Here is a 13952-nt window from a genome sequence, read left to right on the forward strand (position 1 = left end):
CTTTCTGGAGCAAGACTGGACAAATCTAAGATTTAATGATTTATTCATCATTATTAATCTGTTTCCAGGTGGCTTCTTATCTGTCATTTCTAGAACCTCTCTGGTTCCTGTGAAGGACTTTCCCATTGCCTTTGGTTTCTCAGTACAGTACTAGATGGTTTTTCCCTAAATTTCAGTTAGTCCCATGAGCCTCATTATGTCATTCTGATGCAAAAAGAACCCTAAGACACTCAGACAAATACCTTGCATTACTTCTGGGATTTCTAGCCAGCAAACAAGAGTCCTTAATAAAGTAGCATCTAAATGGGAAAACAACACAAGTTGTCTTCAAAACTTAGAGTCACAGAAAGATTGAGGGAGGAGGGCAGCCACATGGTGGGTAGGGGAACAACCACTGCATAGAAGAGTAAATTCAGTGTAGCATGCCCGACAGGACATGAAGAGGCCAAAATCATACGAGGTAGGAGCTGGGAGAGCCCTTGAACTTGTTAGCTATTTCTTTCTGTTATTACTAGAGAGGAAGCTGGAAGCTGCCATGGAGGAATAATATGTGCAACCACACAACACGCTAGTTAGGTCCCAGTTCTCTGACGCTTAACCCAGTGCTCTTTCCCTGACACCATGTCATCTCCTGCCCACCCACTACACTCTCCCTCCTGATGACTGTCCAAAGCCTCAAAGCCTCATTAGACCACAGTCGATGGAGCCATTTTCAACTCTAAGAGTCTGCACAGTCTCCAACAAGGCTCCTAAAGCCTTTAATCCTTAGAATCAAAGGATATTAGAATCTGGGAAGTATTTAGATAGTCTAGTACAAGTCTTCATTTATAGAGGGAAAAAGAGAAAAGAAGAAAGGAAAGGAAAGGAAAGGAAAGGAAAGGAAAGGAAAAAGGAAAGGAAAAAGGAAAGGAAAGGAGAAAAAAAAAAAGACCTGAATTACTTTCCAAGTTTACACCTCTTGTTATGGACAGAGCTGGGATGCAAGTAATAACAATAACTAAGTTTACTGAATGGTTATTATGTGTCAGATACAGAGTGTTATGACACTTACAAACATTGCTTCATTTATTGCTCTCAACAAATGCACAATTTTGCCTGCGTTTTTCAGATGAGGAAACCAAAGCAGGTAGCACTAACCTGTCTCTTGAGGGACAATGCAGTTAGTTATATGCAAGACAGTGGGGATACAGAGGTGACTAAAACCCCACCATCATCGACATGGTGTATACAGTCTGGTCATAAAGACATAGACATAAACAAGTGAGTGTTGGGCACTGTGATAAGTGCAACAGTAAGAAATTTGGATAGAGGCAGCTCAGAAAACAAAGTAACCAATTCCCCTCTGGCCTACTTTACGTACAAATTAGAATCCCATTACTCTCTTTCTTAACATTAGAATAAAGGCATTTTCCATGTATAAGAACTATGTTTTATAAGATCCTCATAATATTCTATGAAATAGATAAACTATCATTTATTAAAAAAAAACTTTCTTATAATATTCATTATTACAAATCAGTCTTCAAAAAACATCTTTGAATACTAAACATTTTTCCCCTTTTTCCTTTGACCACAAAATGTAACTAGTGGCTCAAGATGTTCCAATTTCTTTCCCCAAAATCACTTCCCTCATTTTACATACAGGTAGTGAAGCCCACATCCAAAAGCATTAAGCTGTTTGACCATGTTAAAATAATTAATAAGTAGTTGATCTGAGCCTGGAACACAGGTTCATACAGTTTCCAAGGTGATGCCTAAAGGTTATAGGAGAAAAATATTTCTTTAGGTTGGGGTTTCTCCATCTTAGTACTATTGATATTCAGACTCAATAATTCTTTCTTCTGGGAGAGTATCCTGTGATTGTAGGATGTTTATCAGCATCATTTGCCTCTACCAAATAGATGCCAATAGCACCCCGACACACATACCAGTTATGATAACCAAAAATATCTGCAGACAAATGTCCCCCGGGTCGGGGGCTGGCAAAATTGCCCTTGGTTGAGAACCACTGCTCTAAAAGTTTCCTGCTACTTTGATCTGAAAGCATATCCTCATTGACAGAAATGACAATAACAAGACAACTTTTTCAATATTGAATAGACTTTGATTCACAACTATATGTGGACAAATGAACCAAGTGTAACTTACATATTAAACCTCAACAAATTCAGGATAAGATATCTGTAAGAGTTTTGAAGTAGGTTATTCCAAGAAACAAGAAGAAATATATTATTCTGAAAGGCTTTTAGGATTTCTGCTGGTGTCCAACAGAATATATGATCCACACAGACAATAAAATGAAGGAAAAGAACATAGAAACAGACATCAACCCCACAGCTATCTTGGTCTTCCAAGCTGCTAATCTCCTAGGATTTCTCTGAAAAGACAAACCATATGGAGGGCTTGTTACCTGGCACTAGTGTTTATGAATCCTTGGGTAGTTATACAGGGCCTTGGGAAAACTCTGGCAATCAATAAGGAAGACTGTAAAGGAATCCCTTTCAGCTAACGCATAGGGGTCTGGTTTCTTAGATCACAGAATTAAAGGGGTCAAAATCTTGTAATGAGTCTACATATGTGGCCACTGATTGCATCCCCTACCATTCTGATTTCAAGAGACCATGGTTAGAGGGTGCTAGTGGATCTCCCAAAACCCATTCAGCATAAAGTAAGCAGAATTTGGCACAATTTCAGCTTTGCTTCAATTGCTCTCATATGTGTATAGAAAGTAAAGTCATAACTGGGTAGAAAAATGGCCTGGAAGTTTGCTTCAAGATAAAATGCCACCCAATGCATAGAGTCAAGGATTTCACAAAGGAGGACTGGGCCATTGTTTTTCTTCATGCATCTCTACATCCTGTGTCTTCGATTTGATGACTAAATGCCTGACCAACAGCACATAGACTCCTAGGTGTAGCAGAGGGGAAAGAAGCTCTAGTAATTACTAGCTGAGAGCTCATAGGCAGCTTTCTTCACTTCTCTGAATCCCAGTTTACTTAATTGAACATATGTCCCCAGATTTTGAGGGGATTCAATGAGATATTATACAACTCATCTAGCACAGCATCTACTTCATGATAAACACTCAATAAATGTTAGTTCTTTTTCCTTTTATTACTCTTCAATAGTCAGTCTGTTGGCTAATGAACATTCTTCTTATCTTGAAGGTCTTTGGGCATTTTGCTAAATAAACTCTTCAGTTAAAATCCAGGATAGAGTTGGATGGTAACCTCCGTAAGGAAAAGGATTGTGTTTGTCTTTTTCTGTTATATGAATGATACCTTAGTACTTGGCATATATTAGGTGCTCAAAAAAATCTTTGCTGAAAGAATAAATATATAAATAAATAAACTGATCAGACAATAACGTCTTGGTATTGGGAAAGGAAAAAATAGCATTTCTTTAGTGCCCACCTTGTGCTAATCATCTTGATATATACTCTCCAGCCATTAATTTATTAAATTTTCTCAAAGTTTAGTCCCATGTTTTAGAAGATGAAACTGTGGCTTAGGTAACTTGGCTAAGGTCACTTGGTAACTAAGTGGGTTTGTCTGAACTTCAAAGTCCTAACCCCTAGTACAGAATGTGAACTTAATTGGAAATAGAGTCATTGCAGATGTGATTAGTTAAGATAAGGTCATACTGCAGTAGGGTGGGCCCTTAATCCAATATGACTGGTGTCCTTATAAGAGGGGAGATTTGCACAGGAGGAATATGTCCATTTCATGATGGAGGCAGAGACTGGAGTGGAGTCCAAGGAATACCAAGAATGGCTGGCAAACAACTGAAGCTTGGAAGCCTTTAGGATACCAACACTGCTCAAAACTCATTTCTGAGTATCCTGTACCCTTGATGTGTATCTTGAATTGGCATTTTTAAAAATGGACCCTTATTTACCTGGATACAATAATAGTGCCCACCACCACCATTGGACAGACCTGGTGCTCTAATGTTGAGTTATTACACACTAGGTAATCTCTGGCATGTCTTCATTGGCATTATAAAATGTGGCCGGAAAGACAGGCCCTCAGAGTAAGAAGTCCGTATTGGTGGTAGGAAACTCAGGTTAGGAGTACTTTTGTCACCAAGTATCGGTTATTTAGCATACAGCTTTCAAAAGAGACTCGTCTGTGTTTCTGGATGACATGATGGCACTCTGTTCAATCTGCTAAATGCCACTGTGCATGGAATAACATCTTGAGAAGCTACCTAATGCATAAGCTGTTTAATGCTATAAAATATACTACCTAAATTAAATGCCACTTACTTTTTCAGAGATGAATTAATCAACATCCTGGTGAAATTCAAAGCTTTTTGATGTATAAAACCTCATAAATTATAGGGGGGCAGGGAGGGAGGTGCACGAGGGAGGGGATATGGGGATATATGTATACATATAGCTTATTCACTTTGTTATACAGCAGAAACTAATACAACATGGTAAAGCAATTATACTCCAATTAAGATGTTTTTTAAAAAACCTTCATAAATGGAACTAGCCCATCAATAAGCAAAGTATAACGAAAACCTGCCTAGATATTTGGGGGTGGGGAGCGCATGTTATTCTGATTGTTTTTTTGCTCCTCAAATTAACAATCTCTGTAGAGGTAAACAAAGACCCCCAATAAGCACTGCTTATTGTCAGCAAGGGAGGCAGCCACTACTATAGCTTGAATTTGGCACAGACCCAAATCCAAGGCAGAAAGAGGAGTTGGAAAGCTTTATGGTGGCAAAAGGGGAAGGTGCGGGCTGATGGAAGGTTGAGGGAGTGGGGAAGCTGGAGGTGGGCTGACTAGAAGACGGGCATCCTACGTAACTGCTGAGGGAGAGCATATTTGGCTTCCCCTTATTGGTCCTAAGAGGATGGGTGTGGGCAAAAATGGCAAGCTGTCAGTTTAGTCCTGACCACTTGGGGCTGATTGCTGCAAAGGTGTGGTTTGACTCTCTGACCTGAACCCCACCTTTGTTGTCTTCAGTCATGAGGCAACACCCAGAGCAGAGAGACACAGGCTTCTGGCAGGGAACTCTGGGGCCTCAGTTCGATGTCTACCAAGGTCCAAGGCTGCACAAACCCAAACGCATCTTCTGTTGAACACCCTCAGGCAGTTGTTCCTCCTGGCAGCTGCAAGGTGTCTAGAATTCATCCCAGATGTCCATGGGACTGCCTGTTCCTAGTGCCTTTCCCTGAAGAATCACCTCAGGACATAGCTTTCGCTTTCTGACCCAGCCCAACTGCCAGCACAAATCCACTGTCCTTGCTTTGAGGCTGTGACTCCATCTGTGACATTTTGTTTGGTAGGATACTTGCATGAGTTGAATCCTGGTTACCTAGGGAACTTACAAGACTTGGAGCACTTCCTTGCACTTGACCTAAGGCATAGAAGTGGGCTAAACCAGGCTTTGCCATGCTGGGAGGTTGGAGTGAGGGGCTTGTTAAAGCTGCAGGACCACAGCTCTCAGAGGGAAGGCTGAATTCGCAGCCACACACATTCTTGGAGGGAAGGGCCTCTTCCGGGACAGGGGAGAGTCTTTGAAGTGGAAAGGAAACAAGGATGCGTGGACTCCCAGGATAGTTCTTTTGGAGGTAAATGTGATCTCAACCACTCAGGCAAGACTAGGACCTCAGGTAAGCTGAGAAAGCCCATGCCCTTTGAAGTCTGGAAGCTTGCTCTGGCTCTAGGCCAGGATATACTTTGAACAGTTTGGAAATAAGAAAGTCCCTGGGGTTTTCTACACTGCTTACCTATGTCTCCTGGCTCTTGCTATTGGGTGGGGAGACAGCAGCCTGCTTGGGGTTCCTGGTGCCAAGCTCATTCCAAAGGGCTGGTGAGGCAGGGTGGGAGCCGCCTCTGTCTCCAACCTGCCAGGTACCATACTTCTCCTAAGGGAGGGCCTTCTGCTAGGCTGACGTCTGAACCTGAACTTGAAAAGGTCAAAGGCTCAAGAGGCTGACTGGTGTCCTAGGAATCTTCTGAAGGGAAGAGGGATTTAGTCATCAGACACAATAGAGAGGTTCTGGACTCCCTCAGTTTGGTCTCATTCTCCCGGAGTCTCCTGCTGCCCAGACCTCATCCAGGTGTCCAGGCTGGTCAAGATGTTGGGTCAAGTCTCCAAAGATCTTATGTGTCTCCTGACCTGCTCTTGGATCAGGGACTCAAAGCTGAGATGGAAGGAGTGGAGTTGGCTGTTGTAGAACCTCAGCAGCTCATCCAGGAGCTGTTTGTTCTTGGCTTCAAGGTCATCCCATACAGGCCAAAGGTCTTCTGGGCAGCACCAGCCCTGCCTTCTCCTTTTCCTCATACTTCTCCACCTTGGCCTGCAATCACCTATAGTCCTAGTATATAGGAAGGCTGCTTCCTACCACCTTCTCACCACCATGCTGAGGTTCTGGAAGACACTGCCAAACTTTTTCAGGGTTCAGTAATGGTCTTTCAGATCTGGTTCACTTTTTCCTGGTTGAAGGTATCCATCCACTTCATGGCCATGTCCAGGGTGGTCACCATGTTCAGTAAGTCCTGGTCTTGCTGGCAGAGGGGATTAGAGAGTAAGTCTAAGGACATCTTCACAGCAGATTTGATGACCAGGTCAGCACTGGGACTCTTCTTCATGTCCTTTCTCAGCCTCCTGGTCTGCTCTTCCAGCTGCTGGAGTTTTCTATACTTCCTTTCACAGTCTCTCTCCACTGCTGACCAGTCTTGGAAGGAATTCAGCTCATGTTCATGAATGTGGCCCTGCTGCCAGGATCTTCAGCTGCAACTCGGTCCTCCTTTTTTTTTTTTTTTTTTTTTTTAAGGAGAATTGTTTTACTTAGAGTGGAAAATTCTGCCAAGGACAAAGTCAACACAACCATATGCATGGAACACAAATATATGTATGGAACATTACATATACAAAGGGTGCTTGTAGGGTTGTAGCAATGCAGAAGTAAGAAGTTAGGAACAGGGAAGAATTCTCCCCTACAGGTTTCAGAGGGAGCATGGCCCTGACTTGATTTCAAACTTCTGGCCTTCAGAACTGTGACACAATAAACTTCAATAGTTTTAAGCCACCTCGTTTGTGGTGTTCTGTGATGGCAACCCTAGGAAATGAGTACATATCCTCTGTGCAAAGTATTGCCCAGCATGTTAGAGATTCTCTCAGAAGAATGTTCCTCTCTGTTGCTGGAGGTGCTCAAACACAAGTAGAAAGACTACTCAGTGGTGATGTTGTTGAGGAATTTAAATTATTACTTATTTTTAAGAGTCCCACGTAAGCCAGATTCTATAATCTTAAGATATGAAGAGCTTGGAGGGGAATGATTCTGGCATTACATTACAACATTTGGAGGTGACTCTGATGAGTATTACCAGGACAGTTAGATTTTTCTAAATTGGCCCAGTCTTATAAGCTACAGCCACCAATTAGAAAAATATTTTTTAAATTAAATTTATTTACTCATTTATTTTTGGCTGCATTGGGTCTTCGTTGCTGCACGCAGGCTTTCTCTAGCTGTGGTGAGTGGGGGCTACTCTTTGTTGCGGTGCACAGGCTTCTCACTGAGGTGGCTTCTCTTGTTGTGGAGCACGGGTTCTAGGCACGCGGGCTTCAGTAGTTGTGGCACGTGGGCTCAGTAGTTGTGCCTCGTGGGCTCTAGAGCACAGGCTCAGTAGTTGTGGCACACGGGCTTAGTTGCTTGGCAGCATGTGGGATCTTCCTGGACCAGGGATCGAACCCGTGTCCCTTGCATTGGCAGGCAGATTCCTAACCGCTGCACCACCAGGGAAGCCCAGAAAAAGACTTTTTTAAAGTGCTGTTAAGGTCTTTCTCAATGATTTATCCACTTTCAAAGAGTGTTCGCCCTCCATGTGCACTGTGGATTTAACTGCTTTGTCTATATCTTGCCATTTTTCAGACCTAGGAGTGAAAATGTGTTTCAGGTGTGAAATACTGTCTTGAACTAAGAAAGCAGGAGTGACTAAGACTCACCCAAGCCCTCCAACAGAGCCCCAAACTCCTTACCTGCTCTTAGAATTTAAGTATTAGATGCCTAAGACTGTGGAAACCACCAAACCTACAAATGATTGAGTTATTTGTAGTGAGGTGGATGGACATAGAGTCTGTCATACAGAGTGAAGTAAGTCAGAAGGAGAAAAACAAATACCGTATGCTAACACATATACATGGAATCTAAAAAAAAAGGTTCTGAAGAACATAGGGGCAGGACAGGAATAAAGACACAGATGTAGAGAATGGACTTGAGGACACGGGGAGTGGGAAGGGTAAGCTGGGACGAAGTGAGAGAGTGGCAGGGACATATATACACTACCAAATGTAAAATCGATAGCTAGTGGGAAGCAGCCACATAGCACAGGGAGATCAGATTGGTGCTTTGTGACCACCTAGACGGGTGGGATAGGGAGGGTGGGAGGGAAACACAAGAGGGAGGAGATATGGGGATATATGTATACATATAGCTGATTCACTTTGTTATAAAGCAGAAACTAACATACCATTGTAAAGCAATTATACTGCAATAAAGATGTCAAAAATAAACAAACAAAAAGCAAATTTTTTTAAAAATTGCACAAATTTCAAAAGTCTCTGGCCTATGTTCCTTGTTGGAAATGGAGCCTCCTGCCTTTTTAGTGTTAAAGGAGTCTCAGTTTCCTTCTTGAGATTATCCCCCATTATTGGATATTGATTTATTATTTTCATAAAATTGCACATGGGAGCCTGTTGCCTGAGACCAGTCATAAATTATAAAAACGTGTTCAGCTCCTCTGTAGGGACTGATCGTCTTATGGGGAGAATTACCCAGAACTAAATTTAACTGCTTTGTATAGGTTTGCAAGAAGGTTTGATGTCCCTGGCCCTCTAAGGGAAAGTAGAAAGGGGCTAACATTTTCTAACAACCTACTAGGGACCAAATTCTTTGCATGGTACTTAATTTAATGCTCTTAACACAATGAAGCACAATCACCACCTGCTTTGATAGAAGATAAAGTAGAGGCACAGAATGATGAAAGACTTTCCCCAGGCTAGTGAAGGAGCAGAGCCAGAGTCAAACCTAACTTTGTCTGCCTCTGAAGTTAAACCTCTTTCCAATTACTGCATTGCCATTCTAAAGTGGAGTAGTAATATCTCAGCTAGAGGTGGACAGAGTGGTTTTTATTAATATCAACCTAAACCTTGTGCTCTTCAAGTTCTGAGAGATTTGCTCCAAGGAGCCATTAAGAAAGGACACTGATCCAAGGGCTATCAATTAACACGTTCTTCATACACAGCTATAAGCAGCTATTTAAAACCTGGGTAATATCTTCCTAAAAATACGTATCAGTTGTCTGGGTATTTATGCCCTATCACTCTTGGTTTTCCATCCTTGACTCCATTAATAGAATTTTCCTTAATTCCCTTTCTCTTTTTATGGCTTCGCAAGAGGCTAATTTGCAGGCAAAACTGCTAATTTTACAGTTGCTTTCTGCTTCCTCAGCACGAGACTGACTGAGGAGTTATTAATAGAAGAATAGGATTCCCTTTTCATCCTTTTGCTACTGACTGTTGTAGGAGGTGGGAAAAACTCCATTATTTAATAACATTTGTTCTTCTTGAAAGGTCATCATTCCAGCCTTTCAGTTTCCACTAAAGTATAGCAGTATCAGCAGCCACAGCCACCTTCTCTTCCTGAAGGGATTCTGGAATTCCTCCAGGTTATACAGTTGGCATAAAACTGTCTTTGAGATCCTCCTTGGGAATGGGGTCCAGCTGGGAAATTCTCTCGGTATTTCTGTGCATTTTCCAAATAGTAATTTCTAGCCACAATTATATTTAAATGTGCCAGTCACCTACATTCCTGAAAAGGATGCTGAATTTGGAATATATTAGTTGAGAATTGTATTTGGCTGCTCATAGCAGAGAATAGAAATAATAGTGGCATAAACAAGAAAACATTATTTTTCACATAAAATATGTTTTAAAATAGACATTCAGGATTGGTATGGTGAGTTCACATTGTCATCAGAGACCCAAGCTCCTTCTGCCTTTCAATTTTATTGTCACTACCATGTAGTCTCCATCCTCACAGCTGACCTATGGTCTCAGATAGCCACTGGACCTATGACTATAAATTTATGATTCTAATCAGGAATCAGAACATAGAGTAAAGGGCAAAAGGGACAGATCAGCTGTCTCTCCATCACTTATGGGACTTTCCCATAGGTCCTCGCAACAGATTCTGTTTATATCTCAAGCTGTAAGGGAGACTGGGAACCATACATAGTCTTTTATCTGGGCACACTGCTGCCTCCATAGTAACTAGGGTTATCTTACTAAGAAGAAAGGGTAGGACAATATTAGAGAGGCAAATAGCATGTCTGCTACATGGAACAAAGAGAATGACTAAATAAAATTAAGCCAATAAACCCTTACTAAGCACCTATTTTATGCCTGGAGATGAAATAGAAAGTTTAGATTAATTCCTTTAAGGAACAAAAACTTACCTACATTATATACCTCATGTCTTCTTAGCCTAGAATGCTTTTTCCTTCCTTGTTCACCTGGAGAACTTGTATTAATTATTCAAGGCTGTTCTCCAATATCACCTGCTGTCTGATGCTTCCTTGGAAGATTCTTCCCAGGAAGAATTAATCTATTGCCAGGTGCTCAGCTCTGTCCCTATAGCACCTTATCCTTCACTCTACTTCACCACTTAATTCCTCAGAGGCAGTGTGCTGAAGTGAGGGTAACATGAGAAGTAGGAAATGCTGACGTCAACTCCCAGGTCTGTTGCTTACTAGCACTGAGACAGATGCTTTTGCCCTTTGGGCTACAGTTTTCCTGCTGCAGAAGAGAGAACGCTAAGTTCCACTTCAGGGACTTTTGTGAAGATTAAATGAGATTTCTTAGGAAATACTATCCAAAAGAAATTTATATCAGTTATGTCAAAATTAAATCAAACTGATGTGAAAGTCCAAAGCATTTTTTAAAATAGAAAAGGTTATTACAAAATAGTAAGTTTTAAATTCCTGGTAATTTTAATGATTCTAAATCTATATGGACTTAAGATAACCTCAACATAATGTAATGCAAAAGAATGAAAGTGAAACTTCAGATAGAAATAGATAAACCTATGACCTATTAGAATATTATAACACAATTATCTGTGAAAAATTAAGCACAAAGGTCAGTAAAGAGCTAGAAAATTTGAACAACACAACTAACATGTTTGATTTAATGAATATCTATCTATCTATCTATCTATATCAGTCTTGAATCAATGTCAGAGAACACACATCCTATTTAAACACATGCAGACTCTTTATGAAAAACTGTCCTAGGCCATAATGCAATCTCAACCGATTTCAAAGAATTGTCATCATACAGACCATCCTCTCTGACCATAATGTAACTAATGCAGTGAAAAGTTACTCGCAAAAATATAATTAAACACAATATAAAATTGGAAATTTTAAAATTTACTTTTAATGCCAACCCCAGTTAAATAAAATTCTCTACCTACTCTCCAACATCCTCACAGCAGAACTGATCAGAGAAAAATCAAAACCCTGCTGATTGGTCTCATCTTACATTCATGACCATTAAACTCAAGCAGAACTTTAAGATTGCTTGGTATTCATGCTAATTTCACTCATCCTCCTACTCTCTTATGTAACTACTCTACACCTTTTTCTCTTTCCCCAAACCACGACCCCTACTCCCATACTTCCTCTCAGCTTAGACCTTGCTTACTATTTCTCTCAGAAGAAAGAAGCAATCAGAAGATAACTTTAACAAGCTCACATCAGAAAATATATTCACCTGTTTCTTCTTTAGCTTTTCTTATGACGCATAAACTCTTCATGTACCCTATGGACTTCAACCCCTCCACTTTTACACCAAGTCCCACTTTCTGTCACCCACTCAAGAATAGCTCCTGCACTTCTCCACCTTATTTCCTATGTCACAAATTTTCATAATCACACAGACATGTAAATTTTCCCATCTTATAAAGAGAACATATTTTCCTCCATGTACTTCCCTCTCCCTTTTTACAGAAAAAAATCCTTACGGTGGCTGTGAGAATCCATCTGGTGACCTCCAACTACAGGGAGTGTAACTGACCAAGAACCCAATTGCTATGCTCTAAAATCTACCTCTACACTTGCACCAAGGCCATGTTTCGCACAAGCGACTTAGTCAGTGGCCAAGTATAGCAGGAACACTAAAGCAGGTACGTTGAGTCCACTAAATAAGACTCCTCTGATGCCTTTGGCTACAACTCTCTGATAGCCTTATGGAAATGTCCTTTAGTCACGTGGTAGTCTATGACGTGTCCATCCAACCTTCAGTCCCTTTCTCCCTCATGAAGGTCAGACTTACAAGCAGTTGAAGGACTATCCCAATCTTTTTAAGCTCTCTCCCCACTTTCTCTAACACAGGTATGTTTCCTAATAAAATCCTTGCACATTTAATTTCATCTGGGAATCTGCTTCTCAGAGGATTCAAACTAATTCACTCCTCTGAAGAGTTTACTTTCCTCACTCTCCATTCCTCTCCTCTCACTTTGTCTTGAATCCATCCTAATCAAGTTTTTGAGCCACAACTCCATTGAAACTGTTCTTGTCAGCAAATTCCAAGACTGCTCAATTGAAAGATTAAACTTCTCCATATTTTAGTTGCTCCACCAGCAGTATTTGATACAGTTCATCCCTCCCTCTTCTTCAAACTGAAAGGCTGACAGGATATACTAAACTGTAACTTGTGTATTCAACTGCTACTCACCTTCTCCATTTAGATGTTTTATACCTATCTCTGATTTAACCAGCCCAAAACTGGGGATTTGATGATCTTCCCTCCAAATATTCATTCTCTCTTAATCTTCTTCAATCTGTAAATGAACATTCCATCCTGAAAGAGGGGACACTACTACATATCCTATGGACATTAAAAGGTTAAGGAGTAATACTATGGACAATTTGATGACCACAAATGTGATAACCGAGATGAAATAGACCAGTCATTTGAAAGACACAATTTTCCAAAACTCACACAAGACAATCAGAATAGGCCTATATCTATTAAGGAAATTGAGTTTGGCTAAAGCTGGTCTTTGTCTTCTCTACATTAGTGAATCACCACTTCAAACAATTGCTTACTTTCTTCCCTGAAAAGCAGTTTCTGGTTATTGGACTGGCCAATATTAATATTTTTATTGAGTAATCAATATTCCATTTATTGAGTGTTTCCTATGAGATATTATGTTGTGCTAGCTGCTTTTGATATATACTTCTTACTTCTTTTAACAACCATCCCATTTAATGGATGAGAAAATTGTAGCTCAGTGAAATTTAGTTGTTTGTCCATTATCCAACAGTTAGCTGAATGGATGACCTGGGATTTTAAAACAGCTGTCTGACTCCAAAGCCTGTGCTTTCTCTATAGCCCCATGCTAGTGCATAAGAAGGTGCCCTAGAACCTATGAATCAATGAGATATCACTGTCCATTCACTAAAGGGTTAATATTTTTGCCTGCTCCTGTTCTAGCTTCTTGGAAGAAGATGTAGGGTCTTTACCTCTACAACATCTACCATGAAGCTCACCCTGAGCATTTGATCTCCTGCTAGTATGCTTTCTGATACATACTGGAAAATAAAACTAGGAAGCCAGGCATGGTTTAGTCATACTTGTTAAACTTTTATGCTACCAGTCAGAAATGATGTTGACCTTAAAGTTATGATTAGAAGCACACATTCTGAAAAAGAACACAGTTCAATAACAACAAAACCAGTAAGACCTGGGAGAGGCTTCTGAGAGCCCACAGATGATATGAAGCATAAACAGCTGCTATATGATATATTATTGCCTCTGGCATTCACTATTTATGGTGAAACTGTAAGGTGGTACAGTTTTTCCCTGTACACATGTTTTTCAAGAGAGAAGGAGGGAAATCATGCAATTTTTTTGTAGTTTCAAAGGGG

General features: G+C 40.6%; 1 long non-coding RNA gene and 1 pseudogene across 1 annotated transcript in view; both read right to left on the minus strand.

Moving 5' to 3' along the window:
- Positions 1 to 13952, minus strand: part of LOC113621502 (uncharacterized) — a 265397-nt gene that overhangs the window by 14955 nt on the left and 236490 nt on the right. Inside the window, exon 4 of the long non-coding RNA XR_003433194.1 lies at positions 12757 to 12862. This is a non-coding gene — a long non-coding RNA (uncharacterized LOC113621502). The remainder of the gene's footprint in view (positions 1 to 12756; positions 12863 to 13952) is intronic.
- Positions 5989 to 7003, minus strand: LOC113621501 (bridging integrator 3 pseudogene; annotated as a pseudogene).

This window comes from Aethalodelphis obliquidens, unplaced genomic scaffold (genome assembly GCF_003676395.1).
Source record: "Aethalodelphis obliquidens isolate GAN/ISIS:26980383/991018 unplaced genomic scaffold, ASM367639v1 scaffold9, whole genome shotgun sequence".
In the NCBI taxonomy this organism is placed as follows: Eukaryota; Metazoa; Chordata; class Mammalia; order Artiodactyla; family Delphinidae; genus Aethalodelphis; species Aethalodelphis obliquidens.